This window comes from Pectinophora gossypiella, chromosome 25, assembly GCF_024362695.1.
Source record: "Pectinophora gossypiella chromosome 25, ilPecGoss1.1, whole genome shotgun sequence".
Classification (NCBI taxonomy): domain Eukaryota; kingdom Metazoa; phylum Arthropoda; class Insecta; order Lepidoptera; family Gelechiidae; genus Pectinophora; species Pectinophora gossypiella.
In genome coordinates, this window is record NC_065428.1 from 4137489 (window position 1) to 4159933 (window position 22445).

Here is a 22445-nt window from a genome sequence, read left to right on the forward strand (position 1 = left end):
GTAATAACGAGTTATTATTATTAGACTGATTCGAAAATATGACGATCCGTGCTTCGGAGGGCACGTTAAGCAGTCGGTCCCGGCTAAGCGGCTAATAGGTATTTACTGAAGTAAGTATGTAACCGTTAAATAAGTCATGTGAGAAGCCCTTCAGGGCTTTTGGCGGCTCAATAGTAACCCAGAATGGATAAGGTCAGGCGTTAACCTCGTAATATGAAGAAATTAGAATGTAGATTGGTATAACTTTGTTGATTATATGAATATAAGGAGCGGGAAAATAAAATGGCGTCGTTCTTGTTACTCCATCATTTAGGAGTCGCCGTCGCCGGGCACGGCTTGGATGATATGATGATGATGATGATGATAAATCGTCACGAGAAGAGCACAGAAGTCAATTCCGTCGCGTGCGGTCGCATTCCAGCTTTTTATCTCGCTCTAGCAAATGAAGGTTCTGAGAGACAGAAAAGACAGAAGCATGTATGAAAGTGCGATGCGGTGCGGCCTGGTGTTATTCAATATGCCCGGGAAGCTTTTTTCTTTACTTTGAGTAGTCGAAGAAGGAAGTGTGAAGACTGCGCACCCTCAGACCAGCAGCGCTAGCATGCACAACGTGATAAAATTATCGATCGATTCAATAATTATTATTGTCGAAATCGATAAGTTTGTTTTTTTTCCTAACATGCGTGCCACATGATTTTGTATATATTTTGATATAACGAAATGACTTATTTGGGTTCACATAATATTAGCACCAATCGACAAAAGGACATAATTATATCGTCAGAATCGATAAAATGACCGTGACAATTTTTTATCACGTTGCGCACTTAGCCCTACAGTTTAGTTGTCTTAAAATTTGTACCGGGTGAGAGACCTCAGCGCTCCGCATTTGTCCGGCCAAGTAGTTAATGACATTTGCAGCATCTGCAATAAGTCACATCAAAAAAGTGTGTAGATTTGCTAAAGCCCCATTAAAAAATGGAACGGGTTGCCGGCTGAAGTGTTCCCTCCTTCTTACAATCTGGGGCATGTTTAATAAAACTTACAATTGTAAATTACAACGACAATTTGATGTTCACTGCGTAGCTAATATGAAACTGCAAAATATTCGTGATCACACACTCCGCAATGGACATCAAATTGTCATTGTAATTTACAATTGTAAGTTTTATTAAACAGGCCCATAGAGTCCATTGTTTTTGTCATCCCGTGATCATGACACTTGCAACAGTGTCGAAATATCGGGAGTCTCATATCCCTGCTTTGAACGCGGTAAGAACCCGTTATAATGTGTTTTAATATGGAGCGTCCTTTAAGCGAAGCGTGAAGAAGCACCTAGTAGGCCAGTATGGTAGTCGCAACTGATTCGAAACTGACTCATTGCGTTGCTTTTCAGTTGCTACTGCAATTAGGGCTTGTCTATGTTTACATGTTTACCATCAGGCATAGTTGAGCCAAAATACTTGGCCAATATTAAAAAAAAATGCCTTGTTGCCGTTCCTTACCGCCCGTATCCCCCACCCTACAAGCGAACACATCCGCAAGAAACAAAACGGAATAAATCTAAGAGCGAGCGATACAAACGTTATTTACCACCGAACACCTCTCTATTTCCACTCCCATACAGTCTATAGTACTGTGAAATGTAAAAGTTATTTTTTTGTAAAAAAAATCGTGATAAGTTATAGAGGGGTTCGAAGGAACTGTGTTCCTTACTCGTCAAAAGTTCGGTAAACTTTGACAGGTGGTAAAATTATGTAAATGATATTTTTTTAGTTTTTACTCATGTTCCTTCTGTTCTCTTTGGCCCTTTGTTTAGTTAAGTAGTTGTAAGTTTAGTATAATGTAACAGCATCCTCCGTGGTCTAGTGGTTAGAGCGTTAGGCTCACGATAAGGAGGTCCAGGTTTGATTCCGATGGGGACATTGTCGAAATCACTTTGTGAGACTGTCCTTTGTTTGGTAAGGACTTTGAATAGAATAGAAATAGTTTATATTAAAAGGACGCCACACACAAAAACAAGACAATAAAATCAAAGCAAAACGGGTGTGCGTCGAAATGATCATAAGGTGGTTGTGTAAGGTGAGGTGCTTTGCAGGCTTGAATCACCTGACTGTCCGAAAAAATAAGATGATTCCGTGCTTCGAAGGGCACGTTAAGCCGTTGGTCTCGGCTATTAACCAGCGTGGTGGAGTATACTCCATACACCATTATGGTTGATTGAGGGGAGGCCTGTGACCAGCAGTGGGACGTATATAGGCTGTTTACGAACATAACATCGTGTCTGTATCCCCGAAGGGTATAAGCAGAGTTGTATAGTATATTGTCGCTATATAGGGCATACCACGTAAGGACTTTTTTCAAAAATCACAGTCTGATGTGATTTTTTTAACAGTTTCAAGGACAGAACGTCTACGGACGTTTCAAGGTGTCATACTATCTATTATGAACCATCAATGACCCATGGCCTCTATTCGTGAAAGGGTTAAACAAAACATAAATAACTTTCAATTAATTTCCGTCCGGAATAAAATTCAGTTTGCAATTTTTTACCTGGATTGAAACTAGCTTGTCTATTGCGTGGTTTTGCATTAGGATGTGATTTTTCAAAATGGCGCTTATATGTGGTTTCTACTGTAAGGCGACGTTATAGCTTTGTCTATAAGTGAAAGTATGTCAGGATCGAAGCAAGTGGAATTCCATAGTCTTTGCCTACCCTGGTGGGAAATAGGCGTGGTTTGATGTATGTATATGTCGTGGCCGGATCTTAAAATCGATAATTTGATGTGCTCGACCATTTCATGAAATAGAATAATATTCGTTGGCCACAACACGATGTAATTTGGCCAGATCAATGAATACAACACGTTTATCGACATGAGCAACTAAATGGATGACGTCATGATATGGCCAAACGTAGACAATCATATCGTAATCAAAACACATAATGACGGGTTCTTACCGCGTTTAACGAAGGGATATGAGACTCCCTGCAATCATGGCACTTGCAACAGTGTCGAAATATCGGGAGTCTCGTATCCATACTTTAAACGCGGTAAGAAACCGTTATTATGTGTTTTAATTATGATAATAACCGCGTAAACTTAAAACAATGTATAATCATATCGTAAAATGATAAATTCTAAGATCTAGCTACGACGTAATAGACCGACACAACACGATTCATTTGAAGGTCCTAAAATTTAGTATTTGTGCAAATAATCTCTACACCACAACAGGGACAGAATTTTATATACGTAAGTATATAAAATAAAATAACAATAAATAAGTTTGGTTATCGTATTGTATGAGACATAAAGGATCACATTGCGTCTTATCTCTCGCTAACAAAATCTTACAACGGCTATTAACATTAAACTACATGAAGTAAGACGCGGCGATTATATTGTTTAAAATTTTGGATATGGCATTATGTTCGGCCAAGCGCTCAATGCTATCCAAGGCAAATCTACAACAAATCACGTGCGATGGAGCTGGTACTGTCTGCATTTTTATTGATTATCTCACGTTGATACCCTCTCCAGTTGACTGAGCGGAAGTCTGTTCCCAGCAGTGGACAGTATACAGGCTCCACCAAATTGGAGATGTCCTTAGAAAAAGTTCAGTAGATCTAATCTGAACCGGCATACGGCATGCGTGTAAGAAACGATTGATGAATGTTGAGGAAGCGAGAGAAGTATGTCAGGATCGAAGCAAATGGAACTCAGTGGGAAATAGGCATGATTTTATGTACTTATGTAAGTAATAAATAAAAAAATTGAAATTGCTGCATGAGCAATAAGGCCGCCTGTTGTGCTTTTCTGTATCTGTTGTCCTTATCTCTGTATTTTGTGTCCATTGTGCTCAATAAAGTATTTTATCTATCTAATTCTTTGGTGCAGGTTCTGTACCGGGGTTCAAACCAGCGCTTCCCAATTGAGAATCAAGCCACAGGACCCCAGTGTTTTTTTCATGTAAGTATGGTAATGAAAAATAATTAACGCATCTCCTTCATTTCGTACATCAGTGTTGGAGAACAATTTGCTAATACTACGCGTGTTAAATCAGAGTTCCCTGCCGTAGTTTCTCTGGGCTGTGCTCCCGGGCATAGCCCTGAGAGGGCGCGAAACATGCGGATACTGCGATTTCATCTTAATTTGATCGTATTATAACGTTTTATAGGCAATAAGTGGGTTAATAACCTAGTTGTTCTTTTCTATTGAATTGACCCCAAATATAAACTCAATTGTGTCGCAAACCCGAAGGAAATAATACTTACAGATATACAAGGTGTTAGCGAGCCATCAATAAAAAAAAAACAAAAAAAAACATGAGTTTTGCAACGGAAAGCTCCACTTGGTATTAATTCAGAATCATGGTCTGAATCAACTCTCACAGTTTTCGTTGTGATGTCACTAACACCCTGTATATTTTGTCTCTTTCTTATATTTGATTACTCGCATCTACCATTTCATTTACACACATATTAATACAATTTTTTTGCGTTATCATTAGCCAGGGTTTGCCCGTTTTCGCAGAGGCCGCTTGCCTAACCTGAAGATTTGATAGGTCTGGTATTCCACAGAAGAAACTACCTGTCTGACCTTCCATCCCGCAAAAGAAAATACAAATACAAAATAGCATGTCAGGACAAACCCAAGACGGTTTATTGGTATGTCTGCATTATTCCATGTATATGTACATTTTTTTGGTTAAATTAAAAAAAAAAATGTCACCTAATATACCTTCTAAACTCGGGAATACGGGCTTGCTTACGATGTTTTCCTTCACCCCTGAGCATTTATGAACCAAAAATGAATTCGAAAGAGAACAAAATCATTGGTTTGGACCTGTGTTGGACTCGAACTTGTTACCTCACAGTGAGAGACAAGAGTTCCTTCAACTGGGCCTCCATGATTTTGTATTTTGTTTTTCTGTAGCCTAATCAATGTCCCACTGCTGAGCAAAGGCCTCCACCTTCTCTTTCCAACCCTCCCTGTCCCGGGCATCGTTCCGCCAGGTATGCCGGAAGGCGTCCAGCTCGTCCCTCCACCGTCGTCGTGGTCTACCTCGACGTCGACGACCCTGTGGGGACCAATCAGTTGTAATTTTGGCCAACTTTTCCGGATGCATACGGCAGACATGTCCCGCCCATTCCCACTTCAGTTTAGCGGATTTTTCTCCGACATCTGCCACTTGAGTTCTGGAGCGCAGTGTCGTGTTTCTAACGCGATCGATCAGTTTAACACCTAATATACTGCGCTCCATAGCTCGCTGGCAAACTGGCATTCTGTATGTAGTACATAATTTAACCTCCTTTTTCCTAGCCAACCAGTACTTATTCCTTGCTGCTTCCTTATAACGTTCCCTTATTTGCATACAAAGCGTGTACCCGTGTCGATGTGTGATAGCTTGTATCGAAGTTTCTTTCAAAGATTCGCTTGTATTTTTCCAAGATATATTAGCTTTTTTATTCCTTTTACCGTTCATTATATTGCTGCGAATATCAAACTCTTCTTTTATTCTGTTATGCATCTGATTGTGTTAAAACTGGACCTGTCAAATCGTCAGATTAGGTAAACAGATCCTGTCACAGAAGAAATTTATTGCCAGTAACAATTACATTTGCTATAAGTACTAGGTACTTATAAATATTACGAATACGGGCAAAAGGAAATGGCTCAGCTTGTGCTGTGGTGGAGCCATGCTATGACGCCATCCAGCGCTGGTTTTCAGTCATTTCCTCTTCCTGGGATATTGTGCGGAAATAATTGTCAACGTGGGCTAGAGGACATTTAAATAGAAATAGGTATACAGCAGCTTTAAGTAGAAAAAACAAACTGAACGAAACAGAAACGGGATGATGCTACAGGGATGATGATTCGCGGGCCGTTCTCCGCAACTCGACGTCTGAACGCCTATTTTGCGTGATACCTGAAACGGCTGGAACACTCCAGCCAGCCTAATTCCCCAAGAAAATCTAACAAGCCCCTTATATTGCTGACCACTTCAAGGAGGCACCCCGTCAGGTCAAGGTGCCTGGCCCGGGAGTTGGTGACTCCTTCACACTCCAGTAGGATATGAGCCGCTGTCTCCTCCGCCTCCATGCAGGCTCTGCACAGGGGGCTGTGACACCTAGTGTGAACAGATGTCTGTTGAAAGCACCGTGACCAGGTTCGAGTGGACATCTTAGAATACGGGTAAGCATACTAAACTCAAAAAGTGTCTATGTTAGCATGGCGCATAGCGCCTCATGAACTTTAAAAACGCCTGTTTTTGTTTGTTTAGGAAAAAAATCACAGCGAAACACTTCAAAACTTCAAGTAAAGTAGGTAATTATGTCAAGAAGTTTACGTAATTCTGAAAGAAAAGTTTCGCGTTCGCACCTAAAGTTGTTATGGGATAATTAAAAGATAAATTCTGACAACCACGGGTTGGGAGGCGGGTTGGGTTGGTTTTTGTGCTAAATAATGTAGAAAAAATAATGCCCATTGTAATATTTTTATGGGCTACAAAATATTTACTGCCGACTTCGTTTTGAGTTTTGAGGAGCTCGGTGACGCAGAGGTTAACGCGCTCGGTCTGCGATTGTTGAAGTTAAGCAACTTTCGCAAAGGCCGGTCATAGGATGGGTGACCAAAAAAAAGTTTTCATCTCGAGCTCCTCCGTGCTTCGGAAGGCACGTTAAGCCGTTGGTCCCGGCTGCATTAGCAGTCGTTAATAACCATTAATCCGCACTGGGCCCGCGTGATGGTTTAAGGCCCGAGCTCCCTATCTATCCATAGGGAAGGCCCGTGCCCCAGCAATGGGGACGTTAATGGGCTGACGATGATGATGATGACTTCGTTTTGATAGCACTGTTAAGTACTTTACATTGTAAAAAATCGACAATCTATACGTTTGTGTTCTCTTCAACATGAATTTTACGTAACATCATAAGCTCACGACTACATTTAATTTTCAATGGAGTAGTAGAGTACTTAATACCCACATCTCATCGAGCTTTCAAATATAATGGTAAATAGATCCGGTTTTGTACAGAAGCGACTGCCTGTCTGACCTTCCTACCCGCGAAGGGAACACCATCCCAATACAGGTTAGGTCACATACCTCCGAAAATGCATTTCTCGAGAATGTGGGTTTCTTCACGATGTTTTCCTTCACTGCTGAGCACGTGATAATACCTCTAATTATGATCCAAACATTAATTCGAAAACAAATTCGACAATCATTGGTTTAGAGTGACATAACTCATGTAACGACTACGTACTTACACAGCAGTAAGTAGTAATTGGGACCAACGGCTTAACGTGCCTTCCGAAGCACGGATCATCTTACTTTTGGACAATCAAGTGATCAGCCTGTAATGTCCTAACCAAACTAGGTGTCACAAGGGGATTTTTGTGTATTGTCCCCACCGGGATTCGAACCCGGGACCTCCGTGACGCTCAACCACTGGATAACGGAGGCCGTTAAATGGCATTCACTACTTGGCCATATACATTTCAGCCAATCAAATGTTACAATTTTTCGCATGACGTAACAGAATTACGGAATAAAGCCTACGAGCGCATGTTGTCGAAATGGTGTAACCACACACCACGGGATTAAAATATTACAAGTCGACCTAATTGGAAATGCAGCGAACAATTCCATGGTAACCAGAAATTACTCATTTATCCGGATAAATGTTATTGCCATTTCACTCTTGCTTAGTTCAGATAGACAAAGACAGATCAAGCTTGAATCGATTCTCTTTCATCATCATCATCATCAGCCCATTAACGTCCCCACTGCTGGGGCACGGGCCTTCCCTATGGATGGATAGAAAGATCGGGCCTTAAACCATCACGCGGGCCCAGTGCGGATTGATGGTTATTAACGACTGCTAATGCAGCCGGGACCAACTTCTTAACGTGCCTTCCGAAGCACGGAGGAGCTCGAGATGAAAACTTTTTTTTTGTGGTCACCCATCCTATGACCGGCCGTTGCTTAGCTTTCTTACCGGAAAGTTGCTTAACTTCAACAATCGCAGACCGAGCGCGTTTACCGCTGCGCCACCGTGCTCCTCTCTCTCTCTCTCTCTCTCTCTCTCTCAATTCTCTTTATCACACACAAAAGAAAACATTACATAATAATTATATAATTGACAAATAATGATATTAGTACAAAAGCTACATTGGCTCATTGCTAAGGTAACAATGAGTTCCAGGCAACCTTCACGTATAGGATATAATTTCAGTAAGTAAATGCGGGAAATACAGTGCAAAATAAATTGTTAAAAATAAGTTAACAGATAAATATATCTACAATTAACTAAATAATAATAGACATCTAATCTAAAGAGGAGCTCGGTGGCGCAGCGGTTAACGCGCTCGGTCTGCGATTGTTGAAGTAAAGCAACTTTCGCAAAGGCCGGTCATTGGATGGGTGACCACAAAAAAAAATGTTTTCATCTCGAGCTCCTCCGTGCTTCGGAAGGCACGTTAAGCCGTTGGTCCCGGCTGCATTAGCAGTCGTTAATAACCATCAATCCGCACTGGGCCCGCGTGATGGTTTAAGGCCCGATCTCCCTATCCATCTATAGGGAAGGCCCGTGCCCCAGCAGTGGGGCCGTTAATGGGCTGATGATGATGATGATGAATCTAAAGAGGAGGAAAGAATCACAAACCAGAGAATGAGGGACTATCCAGGTTACGTTCCTCAAAAACAATATAGATGGCGCTGTATAGACTTTCCTTCGTTTAACCTTCTAATTTCATGCCTTTTTTCTTTATTTTTGGGTATAAATGATGGCTCTTTTCATTACACCCAGCTCTTTTTATATATGCTTCTGACATTGCATTGTCTATCTATCTACTATCTACTCAGCCTGTATCCACCCACTGCTGGGTATAGGCCTCCTCTCTTTCACGCCATCCTTTCCGGTCCTGTGCAAGTCTCATCCATTGCTTTCCGGCATACCTCACAATGTTATCCGACCACCGGGCTGGTATTACATTGTATTTTGGAATAATTAATTAATTATGTCCCCGAGTACTGTAATTGTCACGTTAAAGCTGTACAACGTGAACGTACCCTGAAAGTCCATCATTGAAGTCTTTAAAATAGAAAAAAAAACGAAAAAAATAGATTAGAAAATAAATACACTAAAAATAAAAAGACAAAAAAATAGAAATAAAGTCTGACATTTTACCACGTTTTTCTATGACGTCACAGTGTGCTTTTTCATACACACTCCATAATAATAATTTCGTGTTTTGACGTTTAGTAAAAGGTATAAGTACTTATTTGACTAGTTGGAAACTACCCTATTTGGTCTGAATACCAGATATTAAATGGGCGTGTGGGAGTTTGCCCCCCAGCCCGCTACATTGTGGTTTGGTAAAGGTAATCACATACATACATACATAAACTCACGCATAATTCCCACCGGGGTAGACAAAAACTATAGAATTCCATTTGGGGGTGATCAAACCGTGTGATCAACTGTCCACTAATGACAGCCCTTCTGAGGAGATCACAATAAGTAAAAGTTCACTGCAAACCTCTCTTAATTCTATTGTTCTTTTTTTCACAAAGTTTTCTCGAAGTACACTCGATTAGCATTCTTTATCAACTTTCTTCCACTTCAAAACTCATTACATATTTAACTTATTTACAAGCAACTTTGAAAGTATTCAAAATTCAAATGTGTATTTGATTTTAGTTGAAGTTCAGCGGTTTCTTTAGGCTGCTATCAATATTAGATTAGACTTTATTAGATTAAAGAAAAAATGTGGTTATGCTAACAAATGAATTTTGAAATAAATGTTGAAGTTAGATTACGAAAACTTTTACTGAATGATTTAGAAGAGAAAATTAACATGATTTGTCGAAAGTACCTAGCAGTAAATTATTGATAAACATATTTTTAGGATTAACGAAATTTATTGTGACAGGGTTACATAAATCACTATACAAATACTTTTTCTGTCTCGACTATTCATCAAGCTTTGCTTCGCTAGACGGGAAAGTTGCGAGTAGTGTTACCATAAGTCCCGATTTGTATGTGACGTCCCGCATTTGAGGTAGGAAATTCTAATAGGACCAGTCCCGCAAACGGTAATCCTATCACACTGGTTGATTTTTCACGAATATCCGGTCTACAAGTACGTGGTAAATGTACGTAATATCTTTACTCTATAGTAACACGAACTCTACGCGGGTGAAACCGTGCCTACAGCTTTTTTTAAAGCATGAAAGGAATTAATCTAGAGCTTACTTTATGTAAAAAAGCTTATTATAAGATTAATGATTACCTAAATGATAAAAATGTCTGGTATTAATAAATGTGAATGTGTTCTTCTAGTTACTAAATAACTTGTAATGTATACCCTCATTGATTTAAAAGATTTGTTGCTGTTGCAGTTTCTTGTCATTTCTTCTCCTCAGCCATAACACCTTGCGAAATGACGTAAATTCACAAATGTTACAAGTTTATCCATGATAATTACGTTGAATAAATGATTCTGATTTCTGATTAAGCAATAATAAAACCAAACAGGGTCATTGACTTCCAAAAGGAACCTCACAAATCATAATTTTATTGTTTACACGAAAACCCTTATCCGAAAAAAACGCTTGAAGACAAAAACTTGCAAAAACTACATCTGCTAACATAAGTCTAGGATGATTTATTTTGTATCTTCCGAAGTTTTTAAGTTTAGCGATAAATCGTACCTAAGTTTTGTCGAGCGTGTACTCGTGCGCGGTTTGACTCCCGACTCTTGTTTCCGGAGAGAACTGTACTTTTAGATCAGCCGATTTTAATAAAACATCCGGAACGCACGTCGAAACGAACGAACGTTCGTCGTTGAACGTCGGAAGGCACGTTAAGCCGTTGGTCCCGGTTACTATTTACTGATGTAAGTGAGTAACCGTTACATGAGCTATGTCAGGGACCTTTGGCGGCTCAATCATAACCCTGTCACAAGGGTTGATGAGGCTGATATTCCACCTCACAATCCACACGATAAGAAGAAGTAAAACATAGGTCTGGTTCTGACTTTAGGATGGCCGGTACTTTAAATGTTATTTTGCTTTTAAAATACATTTGAAGCAAATGTCAGGTGATAGGCACTAAGCGGCACTAAAAGGAAAGCAATAATTAAGCATCAACTTAAAATATTATAACGTTAGTAATAATAATAATAACTTAAAATATTATAACGTTAGTGATTATTTCGAAGATATTAATGCATGGGATTAACTGTCTGAGAACTGAAATTAGACAGCCAAATTACTAAATAAAAAAAATAAAAAAATGTATTAGTAAGTAACAATATTTTATGTTTATATTTAAAGAACGTCTAGGGCCCTGTGCCGAGGATTTTCTTCTGCAGTACTTTTAGTCGGATGAGACGTTCGTTATGTAAAAAATGACGATTCAAATAGGATAGTTTCATACTACTTAGTCAAATTCTAACTTTTTACTAAACGGCAGAACACGAAATTAATGTTGAATTTGTATGAAAAAGCAACCTGTGATAGAAAAACGTGACAAAATGTCGCACTTGTTATTATATTTTTCTTTAAACAAATTCATAAATAAGTTAATTAAATAGAAAATAAGAAAACATTGTTTGTCACCTTTAGATCTGTCTTTATTTAGTAATCAAAATTTCATAATTATCTTTGGCCTAAGAATTGCAACTATGTTACCTACTGAATAAAGATGTATTTGAATTTGAATATGTCGAGCGACCGGCTATTCTGACGCTCACTTATTTATTATCTTTATTAGTCACAGGGACTGTAACCTGGACCCTGACAGAGGGCAGCAGTAACTGTCAGTATTATTCACAGGCGAAGGACAGGAGTCCTAGTATGGCTTTGTAATAGACTACTCTGGGCGCCATCCCACTCGCGTCAGACAGAGTACTGCGGGGCGGAAGGCAAGAGGGAAACCACTGCCCTATTTTTCCCTCAAAAAGTAGCATGGAAAATGCTACACCGACAAGAGCATGGCTCTTAAATTGATGGTGGTGGTGATTAGTTATCAACTCTAGTTTTGTCTAACCTAAAAAAACCTTTATTACCACTTCCTACGATCCTATGGCTTTAATATGATCCTGATGTGAGTCGTATCGTATAGTGTGACTTCACAGAACATCCGGTAAAATGGTCCGGGCTTTGTACTGACAAGCCCGGATAAACTTGGTCCGCTGTTGATATCATCCCGGTAATGTTAGCTTCTTCCGAAATGTCCGGATTAACGTTGGAATCGTGTCATGTGAGCCGTTTTTTGTTTCGGTTAGTAATTGAATTTGGAATCTGTAGAAAAGTAACTAATTATACATAAACTAACGCACATAAACCCCTATGTGGTGAGCAGAATCACATGATATAGCATCACGCTCATAACTCCAAGGGGGTAGGCAGAGGGGTAATCCTCGTCAGGTACTTAAAGTCTTATGTAAGCAATAGATTAATCGGGCACAATCTTTTCCCAAATCAAACGCACAACACGATTCGACTAAGGTCAATGTTATGCGCCCGACTCGAGAAAATTGGAAATTTTGGTTTTAAAATCTGGCAGCGAATCTGCGAAAATATCAACGTGTTTGGAGCCATTCCGGACCCACGATACCCCTTACAATACCCCTGGTGGTATCGTGGGTCTATTACTCAGGGGTACATACATAAACTCACGCCTATTTCCCACCGGGGTAAGCAGAGACTATAGAATTCCATTTGCTTCGATCCTGACACACTTCTCTTGCTTCCTCCACATTCATCAATCGCTTCATACACGCACGCCGGTTCAGAGTAGATCGTATTGAACCTTTTCTAAGGACATCTCCAATTTGATCATCGTAAGTCCTTCTCGGTCTTCCTCTGCCAGCCCTAACATCAACTTTAACTAGTGACTAGTTGGAAACTAGCCTATTAATCTAAAAAAGCAATATTGCAATTTGACATTTGCGCATATAAAAGTAAGTGCGCAATGCAAACAAATGTCAAATAACATCATTTTTTTTTTAATGAATTGCTTCGATGTGGAGTTTTTATCCTCCCTCTGCGTCAAGATGGATATAAAAGCCTTACTTACATGAAATCTGGGGAGTCTGACGTTATATTGTCAAGCAGTTGTGGGCAGTAAACCATCCAATAATAATAATAATAATAAAACACTTTATTGCACACAAATTCACAAAACATTTACAGGGTAAACTTATTCTAAGGTGGGCAAAGGCGGCCTTATCGCTAACAGCGATCTCTTCCAGACAACCTTCGGCAGAGGATACCTATAGTACACTTGTACAGCTGCAGTGTAGCGCGCAAGAAAGTAAAATAGAATAAGAGTAAAAACATAAATAAATAAATAAAATATATATAAATATATAAATATTTAAGTAAAAATAGAATATTAGTTGCAAGACGATGATTTAGCCAAGAAATAATAGTGTAATTTAGATCCAATGAATAATCTTGTACAGAAAGACCATATCTAATAGTTCTCTACGCTTCGAAAGGGAGGTAACACGAAAATAATTAAATATCCGCCCCTTAAACCTTATAAAATAGAAAAAACACAAGATTCGAACAATGTTTTCTATCATTTTTTCCCAAAATACAATACCAATTTTCGTACAAGGAAATATTTAGAAATATGTAATTCCAAGGATAACACACATTACTTTAAGTAAAAGCAGGGAAATAAAACATAAATACTGCATGCCCCTAAGGAGCCGTTCATATACCACGCTACATTTTCCTCTAAATAACCCCACTATAGGGCCGTAGCCTTTCTATGGTTTATATGTGCCCCACTAGGGTATGTCACAGAATCCCATTTGGGCCCAAAAGGGCAGTAAAAGAGTTTTATGTTACGCCAAGGAACGAATGTTTATTTTGGAAGATTCCGTTACTTGAGTTCCGTTGAGTGGTCGAATTTGGTTGATTTGTATATAAAGGAAACGGGAATGGAAACTTGCGTTCGTAATCCCAAAGGCGCGGGAAGAACAACAAACTTGCATTTACTTCTAATTCCTTGTGTCCAAAATGTTCATAACGTTGTAAGCCTTACTTACAAACAAATCTAAATATATAAAAGGAGAAACTGACTGACATATCAACGCACATCCTAAACGGCTAAACGTAGGCACCTGAAATTTTGAAGGGACGTAGCTTAGGTACCGTAGAGGTGCACTAAGAAAGGAATTCCCGAAAATTCCCACGGGAACGGGAGTTTGTAATAATCTAAAAATTAATAACAATTCATTATTTAACTGAGCTACTTATACTCTAACCTCAATTAAAAATAATAAAATTAAGCATCTTTAACCTTTCTCCCACACACACAAACATCTCTCTTTATAACACGCCACGCGGACGAAGTCGCGGGCAAAAGCTAGTAGTATACATAAACTGCCTATATACGTCCCACTGCTGGGCACAGGCCTCCCCTCAATCAACCGGAGGGGGTATGGAGCATACATCTTTGTATTAAAAAATGAAAAGTCGATAACTAATCTCAGAAACCCTTATGTCACAGTTATTATTATTAGTTGCCTGATATTAGGTTATTATTAACCCGTGAAAGGACCCTGAGATCACTCAGCTGAAACAACACTAGCCCAAAAACAATTTCTGAAGTTTCGAAAACCTTTCCAAGATATGTTCGAATTTGAATTTGACTAGCCGTCCATTTAATAAAATAAATAGAAATGACTCAAGTATTTCAGGTTTCTCATCTCAAAGTAAAAAGAAGCATTTAGGGTCCTTCTCACTAGGTCGCGCCACCAATAAAATGTAAGTATGCAGATGTATAAACGCACTACCTCAGCTGGTTGGTGTCTTGTTAGCTACGCAACCAAACCATGAGATAGGGCCTTTCGGCTTTAAGGGTGAGGCCACACGACATATTTTTGGTACGATGCGACGCTTGAGCGGTGACGCTGTCGTACTACATACTATAAATTACAAGCGCATACCACACGATGCGTGGCGTCGCCGTTCGGCTACATAAGCTCGCGTAACGGACAAAATGGGTGCGTTAAGGCAATGAATATTATTTGTAATGAAAGATGGAATAGATAGTCACTATATTCATGCACATGAGCAACGGAAGAACAGAAGTACATACCCATAATCTGTGCTGCAATGAGAACGATGATATTCGCTGATTTGGATGAAGTGTCTTGTAGAATAACTGGAAAAGACAGGGTTTAAATTAGTTTTTAACTATTAAATTAACCATTATCCAGTGGTTAAGCGTTAGGCTCACAATCCGAAAGTCCCGGATTTGAATCCTGGTGGGGAAATATCACCAAAGACCAAAGTCACTTAGTAATCCCCAGTTTGATTTGGGCATTGCAGGCTGATCACCAAATTGTGCACGTTAAAAAGTCGGCCCTGCATACTATTTATTTAACTATGAAGTCATATATTCCTTAACGTTAGCCATGTCAGGGCAGCCTTTGACAGCTGAATAACCTGACGCCAGGATTGATTAAGTCGATCATTGATCCCACAACGCACAACGCAAACACGAGAAGAAGAAGCGGCAATGTTCCGTTGCAACGCCACATCTCTCGTGTGGCAACACTCTTAAACTCCCATTCCGCATGAAGGGTTTAAATTAGCAACTAACTTGGACAAAATGAACACGAACAGCAAAAATAGGCGATCCATTACTTGAAAGTAAAAAAAAGAATAATTAACCGGAGGCCGTTTCAATTCATCATTTCCGACTTCTTAGGCCAAACTCCCAAGTTTTAATTAGCAAATTTTTCTTTCACTCCTGCGTAGAGTACAGGCAATAGCGGATAGGAAAAATTGATGCTGTAGATATCCTCGTAGGTTGTGTATCAATATGACATAACATCGCGCCTGTATCCCCGAAGGGGTTAGCAGAGATGTATAGTAGTGATGCTCCGAATATCCGTATCCGCGGATCTTTTGCGGATCTTTTTCAGGTGATTAAGTAGAATTATTAAATAAAAAACTATAAAATACCACTCAGATTGTTTTTATTTCTTAAAATCAAATATTTGGCACCTTTATATTGCAAACATTTAGATAGATAGATCTTTATAATGAAAGCAAGATAAAATATCACTTTTATAACAATGAAATAACTAAAGCTTTAATCTTTTTTTTTTAAGAAAATAAAGATCCGTATTCGTATTCAGATCCGTATCCGCGGATATACATTTTTAACGATCCGGCACATCACTAATGTATAGTACACCCACTCCTCGCCATATTTAAGCATAAAATAAGGACAAATACTATGTGTAGAACGGCAACTCTCCGCTCCCCACCAGCGGCTGAGCTAGGTTTACCTCACCCCCTCGGACATAGTTTAGTCGTATGGCGCCAGACGTCACACGCACAGATGCGAGTGTACGATAACGTCAATGTCTAGTGTCTGTGTAAAACGAGTTTTTGTATGAAGTGACCGGGGTGTGCTTTAAGTCCCATGTAATAGCGGGCGAGCCTATTGTCATTAACCGGGCACTTAACACCCCTTATGAAACACACAAGGCTTATGTATCAGTCCAATACCTTAATTATAACTTTGTCCCACTGCTGGGCACAAGCCTTCTCTCAATCAATGCAATCAAAATATTATCGGGGTACACGACTAAATAAAAAACCGTACAATCTTCCTGCATATATAGGTATACTTCATTATTATATTATTTGTATGGATACTACATAGGCCATCCTAACGTTCACTAATGTTTCGCCGTCATAATATATAATAAAATGCATTATTATAATTATAAGCGGAGTACCTGTCTTTAAGTAAATAATTTTATTTTTCATTTTATTTTATTTGGGTAGCTTACAGCCTTTTTTTACAAAATGAATACTTATAAATACAAACAAATGCCAATGAAAAGCTACCACAAGTGAACATAAAACATTTTAAAATGTCCATACAGACTCAGATACAGCCAGAAATTAAATTAGGTTCCTTGGTCAGCAAGGTTTTTACACTTTGAACGCTACTGCTAAATAGGTCAAAGCGAGTATCAGTATTAAGCTTGTTAACTAATCTTAATGTTCTAGGTAAGAAGCTATTCAATAATTAGTTCGACAAGGAGGAGCGTGAAGCAAAGTATTATGTCGCAAAATTCTATTAAGGATTCTAAGATTGATCATACTGAGGAGATCAGGACAGTCAATTTTTAGCAGAAATGATACATCAGCAATCGACCGCCGTAAATTAAGTGGTAAAAGGTGAAGTCATGGGGTATTATTGTCTTTTAATGTTCTGTTTGTAAAAAAATCGCCGTAAGTTCACATCTCGCACCAAATGTTGGCAACACTGCCCTTGTCAAATACTTTCTTCCACAATCCAGTTGAATTCTGTCAGTTTGTCACTTCTGAATTTATTGTCCCATTCATTTATTTGACTCAATTCTGGCCAATAAGTTTTGTTTCATCCAAATTCAGTTCGTCTATGACATTCATGATAGGTGATCGTCAGAATGTTCGGTCATTCGGAGTAGGTATTTAAAGTTCGAATGGTGTTCAATCATTGCCTCCCTAAGTATTACTGACGCTTAGTCCCTATGATCAGATATTTGCTTCTCGCGTATTTTATAATAATAGAGTCCGAACCACTACAATGTTTAAGAATTTAAACATAGCTGGCGATAAGTCGGTATATACTACACTTCTGCCTACCCTTTAAGGGACCCAACCGTGATGCTATGTTAAAAAAACCAGTACATAAAGCTTACACGTGCAACTTCTAAAACGAAACACGAAAGTAAATCCGACCCTCTGAAGCTATTTCTTGCCAATAAAATGCTAATGGTAAAATTGAATTTTAAATTTCTTCCTTCAATTTCTTTTGTTCATTTAAGTCTAAACAGATGGCATGAGTTTTATTACTTATCTTTTATTTTTAGATAATAAAAAAATAGACAAATGTGTAGTGGAGAAGATGGTTTCCGACGGGATGAAGGACTTTCCAGGCTAAGTTGCCCAAAAATAATATAGATAGCGTTTATTTATTTATAGAAAATATAACACAGAAAGAGACAAAGAAAACAGACAACACAACACACACACACACACACGCACACACACACCACACACACACACACACACACACACACAAGTCAAGTCAATTATCAAAGTTAAATCTGTATAGCGTTGATAATCACCTATTTTCTGATTGCTCGGGTCAACAATTATTCTAACATAATTATGATGGCGGCAGCATTAAAAAAAAGGATTGTTGCTTAAAATATCGATCAGATATCTATTTTGATCAGAATAATAATGTGTGGAAGATGTGTTGTACCTGGGTGTAATAACAAGGGTCGTCATTTATACAACTACCCACTAGTATAAAAATGAGGCATGTGACGTATCATTCGGTCACCGTCTAAAAAACCTTTTGTTGGATATGGAGCTATATTCTGTGGACGATTTTATTAAAAATTGACATTGTATTTTATTGTAATTACTTGAATGTAATTTTATTTTATACATAATTCATTTATAATTATTATTATTAGTCACATTGTAATTGATTTATTATCGTTTGACATTTTGATTTAATTTATTATCTTCTTTGTTGACATTCTTTTATTATCATTTTCGACGATCATATTTATGTTGTTACCGTTTCATATTGTGTCTAAAATGTGTTGTATAACTAAATGTGAATTAAATGTATCTAATCTAATCTAATCTATACTCAAAAACAAAGATACAAGATTATTTAGGATAGATTATTTACATATAGGATTATTTGCAAAAAATAGCGATCGGCACATTGTGAATACCAGGAATAAAAATAAACTTGCTTTACAAGTCAGTCGATTACATAAGATTACTAAATCTTTTAAGGGGCAATGTATACGTTTTTACAATAAGATTCCCATTGATATTCAGAATTTGCCTTTCAACTGTTTTAAGACAGTAGTTAAACAAAAACTTTACAAAAAAGGTTATTATAAAGTTAGTGATTATTTAGAAGATATGAATGCATGGGATTAACTGTCTGAGAACTGATATTAGGCAGCTAAATTACTCAATTGTATACCAATATTTTATGTTTATTTTTATTTTTTTAAAGAACGTCTAGGGCCCTGTGCCGAGGTTTTTCTTGCAGCTTCTTTTCCCCGGCTATACAGGTTGTGAGAAGCTGCAGTAGTTTTAGGCGGATGAGACGTTCGTTGTGTAAAATTGACGATTCAAAGTGTAACTATGTTACCTACTGAATAAAGATATTTTTGAATTTGAATTTGATTCATAATAATGTCTGTTATCCATTAAATTAGAAGGTTAAATCAAGGAATTTTTTTACAGCGCCATCCATATTTTTTTGGGAAAAGCATCCTGTAATCTGACACGAGGGCAGCAGTAACTGTCAGTACTATTAAAGGCGGAGGACAAAAGTCCTAGTATGGCTTTGTAATAGACTACTCTGGGCGCCATCTCACTCGAGACAGACAGAGTGCCATATTTTTCCCTAAAATAGTAGCATGGAGAATGCTACACCGAAAAGAGCGTGACTCTTAAATTTAAGAAAAAGAGCCTATGTAAAGTCCCTCATTGGATTCATTAAGAGGGTACGATTATTTTGACTTTTCTTTTTACCAACTTCAGAAAAGAAGCAGGTTATAATTTTATATCGATTGCGTTACAATCATAGATCAATATAAGGAACATAAATATTGTTATTGCAGCCATCTCACAACCCACACGATAGAAGAAGAAGATTAGAGAATTATGTTTATGTATACCTACTTAATTTCCCTATCCATCCATAGGGAAGGCCCGTGCCCCAGCAGTGGGGACCTTAATGGGCTGATGATGATGATACCTACTTAAGTAAGTATGTGTAATATTGAAGAGAATCGTTCTAAATGTTTCACATGCTCGTATGACTATGTAGGTTAAATTAATCTATCTCAAGTCTCCGTTATTATGAAGTATAAATCCAGAGAGTACAGATCTGTATAAAGCGACATCGTAAATTATAGTATTTTATGCAACAGTTGTATAAGAAGGGTCAAAAAATGCGAGTGGCGAGAGTTGCGATGTGAGCCTTGGCGAACATCGCAATAAGAGACGCCACGAGCATTTTTTGACCTAGTTATACAACGTTGCATACAATACTTTTTCTACGACGACGTAATTTTAAATGAAACAAAAATTATACAAAGAAAAATTTTATTTATAAAAATTATTTTCCAACGCGCGGGAAAATGGCGGCAAATGTATACTTTTTTTTTATAGTATATCTATGGCACCAAACAAAGTAAAGGTGCCAGTTTCCAGGTCAAAAAAAAAAAACAACAACAATGCTTTTTTGGCGACATTATAGTACAGTTACACTTTGTAAACAATGCTTTTATAGGCCATAGAGCGTACACTTTTTCAAAGAGTTTAATTATGTATGTACTTATATTAGACTTTTTGGTTATTTAAATGCCAGATTAAAGTAGAGGAGTAGAAAAAGGTTATTTATTATATCTACACATTTGGAATTACGTTTAAGGTACACTGGGAATTCATAATTTGATATTTTAGGTATTGTACGTGCACATAGTAAGTGTATTTGTTTTTTGTATTGTTGTGTTATTATTTTGTTCATTTTTCTTTGTGTTTTCATTTAAGCATAGTATAAGAAGACCAGGTATGCTCAATCCTATGAAAAGCCATTGCTAGCCCCTTGATGACGTGTGTTACCACTGTGTTACCATTAAATTGATCTCCAACATTCCAAGGACGTAAATTTTATTATTGAATATTTATTGAATTACTGACTAATGTATTTAATTACTATTACTTACTTGTCACATATACATATATCAATCATTAAAACTGTAAGCAACTCTTTTACTAAATGTTCAAAATTTCCTTGCAAAGTTAATGGCAACCCAGGGTGGGATGACGTCAGCTGGGCTAACCTTGAAATACTAGCTGTCAGTTTTGAGCGTAGGTACCTGGTTTTCTTATATCATGGGTGTAATGACGGCCAACGTAAACGATGCGGTTCATCTTGAGATGGATGTACCTCTGACTCCTCTGACTACCTCGATTGGGATGAAGTCGTGAGCTTACGTTGCGTTACAAAATATAAATTGAAGAAAGATCGTCTTATTGAATCACCACCACAGACTGGCTCAGACTAACAGAGGTCTAACAGAGGAGTCGGTGAAGTGTCGGTACTTAGTTCATCTCTTAGCTCTAATTGTAATATATAAATAGTCCTCCTTGTCGTATCCAAAAGCGGCGACCTCAGTCTCTTCTCTCGTGCGTTCGAATATGACTGGCAAAGCCAAAATTTGTTTTGAACACCCGGTCACATTGGAGGCAGAATAGCTGTCCATCCGAGTTGAAAGTGTAAGGATCGTCCTAAACCCATCTATAACACCCTAATTGGCAATGTTATTAAAAATTCTCCTCCTAGTGTGAACAAGAATGGGGTGCTATAATTAACACTGCCACCCGACCTGCGCACGCCGCGTTGTGATCATTTGTCCTTAAACAACGAGCTATGTGACGACTTGTAGCTCTGCCCAAGCCGGTATGGATAGCAGCGTGAGCTATGTTAATCTGTACGGTAAGCGGATTTTTTTAGTTTTGATTATCTGGATATGGTATTTTACAAGTTGTAGTTTTATAGGAAATTGCGCCCTATTGTGTTATACGTAACAAGCAAATTGATAGAACGGGAACTGTCCGCTCTCCACGAGCGGCTAAGTTAGGTTTACCTTACTCCTCGGTTTTACTTTAGTCTTCAATCGAATCGTCAGACATCACACACACACACACACATGCGCGTGTACGATAACGTCAATGTGTAGTGTCTGTGTAAAAAGAGTAATTTACTATAGATTTCGTCTAAAAAAGAAACAATAGAAAATAACAATTGACGTATTGTCAAAACAAACGATAAAGTACACCCAGTAGCGAATGTCCCAAGGGTCTATATTTGGGCCACTATTATTCCTAGTCGCCATATATTTCAAGCACATGGCATTCCCCTAATTAGGGTAAAAGGCTGTAGGCTGGTACAGTATAAATATGTTTCCGTATTTTACGAGCCTTTCGTACTTAGGCTAAGGAACAGGGATGGATGTTTTCGTAGTAGTAACAATTTGGCTCGCACTTAAGTAGGGTAGAAGTGAAGAAGTGGCTAATATAGTGAGAAGGGTGGCATTGTGGCCTCTGCAAATGAATTACTTGATATTAATTTGTATTTGTTTTTTGAAGGAAAGAAAATATTTATTATTAGAGGACGCCACAGTAACAATACAAAAAAAATAGAAAAAAATATCTTACATGATATTACACATTAATAACAGAAACGTAAAATGTTTTTTTCTAGTAATTTTTCTTCAAACGTAACATCCCTAAATGCCTACAAAAATAAGCTGGGCACAGCCACAAAGCCCAAGCACGTAACATACGATCCTGCA

General features: G+C 38.2%; 1 protein-coding gene across 1 annotated transcript in view; it reads right to left on the minus strand.

Moving 5' to 3' along the window:
• Nucleotides 1-22445, minus strand: part of LOC126378048 (titin-like) — a 795425-nt gene that overhangs the window by 731099 nt on the left and 41881 nt on the right. The window contains exon 2 of the mRNA XM_050026148.1: nucleotides 15131-15196. The gene's annotated coding sequence lies outside the window, so the exon portion shown is untranslated. The remainder of the gene's footprint in view (nucleotides 1-15130; nucleotides 15197-22445) is intronic.